This window comes from Canis lupus, chromosome 17, assembly GCF_003254725.2.
Source record: "Canis lupus dingo isolate Sandy chromosome 17, ASM325472v2, whole genome shotgun sequence".
Taxonomy (NCBI): domain Eukaryota; kingdom Metazoa; phylum Chordata; class Mammalia; order Carnivora; family Canidae; genus Canis; species Canis lupus.
The window spans coordinates 31,607,484-31,610,586 of NC_064259.1; the positions used below are offsets into that span (position 1 = coordinate 31,607,484).

General features: G+C 44.4%; 1 pseudogene; it reads left to right on the top strand.

Annotated features, from left to right (window-relative positions):
- Window positions 1-1,983: 1,983 nt before the first annotated feature.
- Window positions 1,984-2,330, top strand: LOC112664995 (MICOS complex subunit MIC13-like; annotated as a pseudogene).
- Window positions 2,331-3,103: the final 773 nt, after the last annotated feature.

Sequence of the window (3,103 nt, forward strand, 5' to 3'; positions counted from 1 at the left end):
GATTTTTTTTTTTTTTTAAAGTGAAGGACATAAAGTGCTGAAGTACCAGAATCCCTTTCTAGCACCTAAATTAACTAAGATTTGTTAGCTTGTTGGCAATAAAGGCCCTGAAAAAATAGAGACAAAACTCCAAAGAAAGAACATGGTTCCAGAAAGGTCTAGAGAATAATAGCATGGAAGTGGCAATTCCAGTTGCGATGCCCAACTTGTGGTATTCTGTTGACCATGGAGCAACAGGAGGTAACTGGCATAGCCAAAATTATGGGATCCTCAGAGATAAATGAAAGACATCGCTCAGGAAGACTCCATCTACTATTATATTTTGTCTACAACTCTCTGCCTGCTTAGCATATTTAGTTAGGCAGTAGAAGTACTAGTGGCAGATACAAAAAAAAAATATGCTATTGATGGGGTAGGAATGAACAACAGGTTTATTTACAGCTAGTTGATATTATGCTGAAGGTTTCTGTATCACAGTCCTGTTGATGAGGGAGGAAATCCCAGACTTGCTGCCAAGTTTCATCATGGTGCATATGGACCTTATGCTTTCAGGTTCAGTGATCTTGGTCCAGCTGCAAGAATAACTTATGCATGAATTAGCAACAGAAACAGTAAAGCTATTGGCTGAGGACCAGGTGGATGGCAAGCTCTCTGCCCCTTGATACATATCTGGTGCTTGTAGTGTTGGTCTGGTTAATTTGGGCAAATCTGTCTCTGGCCTCCTGAACTCAGCTTCTAGAGGCTTAAGGCACCTGTTCCATTCATCTTGCTCTGGGTCTGTTTCTGACAACCAGATGTAAGTACAATCAATGACTGGTCAGAACTCTAATGCTGTGTTGGGAGTATAGGTAAGATATCTGCATTATTATGTTGTCCTAGCAGAGAATGGAAGAACAGAAATTAGCTTTTTATTCACCAAGTCCATGAGAAGGGTCAGGTCCAGAGAGGGGGTGTGAGTTACCCAAGATCACTTGAAAGAATGTCTGGCAGAAATGGGAACTTTCCAAAAAGGAATTAAAAATGAACAGTGGGCATGTTTATTACCTTTCACCATCAGGTGGAGTTTGTTCACTAAACTATTATTATTAAAAAGGGAATAATTATCTTCCAGATGTTTCCAGGTTTAACCCACTGAGCGAAGACCATATTGCCTATTGCCGATATGCAATTTTACAGAAGTTACGGCAGAAAGACACTTATTTTACTAGTTTAAGACAGTGCTAGATTTTAGGGAAATACCATTTTGTTTTGAAGGGACAGTGATGGCTGTTTATGCACAGCAAATTCTTGCACCCTGAAATACTGCTTTGTACTTCCTGACTGTCTTCCTGGGCTGCCTGTGACTCACAGTATAAGAATCCTTTAATTATTCCGAAAGTAGCTGGCTAGCGGCTGTTTTTTTTTCTTCTGTCTTTCCATTTCTCTCTCTCACAGGGTGTTGCTTCTCCATGTTGGAAGCGTTCTTTTCCATTAGCTTCTCCCATTCCATACAGCCCTTGGAGGTGTAGACATAGGGCATGTTTCTTTGCCTGGGAGCAGGGCAATTGTTCCTCTGCAGATCTGAAAGGGAGCTCCAGCCTTATTCCCAGTCTTCTGCTAGGATGGGGCCATAAGAGAAAATGAACTAGGGCCAGGCTGCACCCTGGTTGTGGCTTTTATTAGCTAACCTTTGTCTTTTTTCCTTTAAATAAAGTCCATTGTGGTTTATCTTTGCTTTTCGGTTTTTCTTTTCTCAATAAGGATCCATTTTGAGACACTGTCCGTTTAACCAAGAAGATATAGTTCTCTGGCAAATCAGACTTCCCATTCTTGACAAAAGGGGCCAGACCCTTCCTTTCTCCTTTCCTTATGTGTCTTCCTCTCCTAGGCCAGGCAGATTTACAGAGAACTCGATTGGTTCTCAGGAAACATTCTTTCATTCATTCAAGAAGCACTTACTGAGGGTGGCGAGTCAAGTGCCCTCATGTGCAGAGCACAGTGACCATGGTGCCCTGAGTGTGGTCGCTGATGAGGTTCCTTATTAAGGGCAGTATGGCTGGGGGTGCCGCTTACCTGGTTTATGACCAGGAGTTGCTGGGCCAAGCAACAAGAGCCAGGCTATTCTTCAGAAGGCTGAGGAGGTACTCCCTCCAGGCATGTACCAGTTCAGCCAGTAAATGTGTGAGTAGACTGGTCTGAAGATACCCTAGCTCCCAGCTCCTCCAAAATTTAACTTTCACATTTGCGACACCTGGAATTCAGGCATCATTACAGTGATATTGGCTCTGTCGGTGGCCCCCTCTAAGGCCTGTGAGTACTCCAAGCAGGGCTGGGACCACCTGAAAGAGTAAGCCAAGTAGTCTGTCAGAGGAGGCCACCTGTCCCAGTCAGGAACAGGGGCAGGGGCAGCATAGACCTAGAGATCCAGACTGGGACTGGGATCCCACTCCCAGGATAGTTCCTGGCCTTGACATCCAATAAAGGACTTTTTTTTTTTTTAAAGATTTTATTTATTCATGAGAGAGAGAGATTGAGAGAGAGACAGGCAGAGACGTAGGCAGAGGGAGAAGCAGGCTCCATGCAGGGAGCCTGATGTGGGACTCAATCCTAGGACTCCAGGATCATGTCCTGGGCTGAAGGCAGGCAGTAAATCGCAGAGCCACCCAGGCATCCTCAGTAAAGGTCTTTGGAAGTGCAACCCCCCCGCCCCCCACAAACAACAACAATAACAAAAAATCCCCCCAAACTTAGGGTCTGCCTTAAGTAAGCTTAAAAACTGTCCAGTTTACCCAAGTCTGTCCAGGTTTAGAACTTAAAGTCCTAGAATGCAGGAAACCCTCAGTTTTGGGAAAACTCAGACAGCTGGTCACCCTAACCCTGAACAGAGCACTGTCTAGGAGCTTGGTATATAATTCGCCATCAGCTTCTCATGTACTCAGCAAAGCTGAGAGTTTCCAGATTCTTATAGAGGAAAGCATGATATGGTGGGAAAGCGTTTAATTAGAACTGAGGACCCTGGGCCCTGGCCCCACTGCAAAAGGGGCAGAGCTTAAGGGCAGATCACTGAACTTCCGTTTCCTCCTTTGAAGAGTAGAAACATTGGATTTGGTGTTCTTTGACTTTT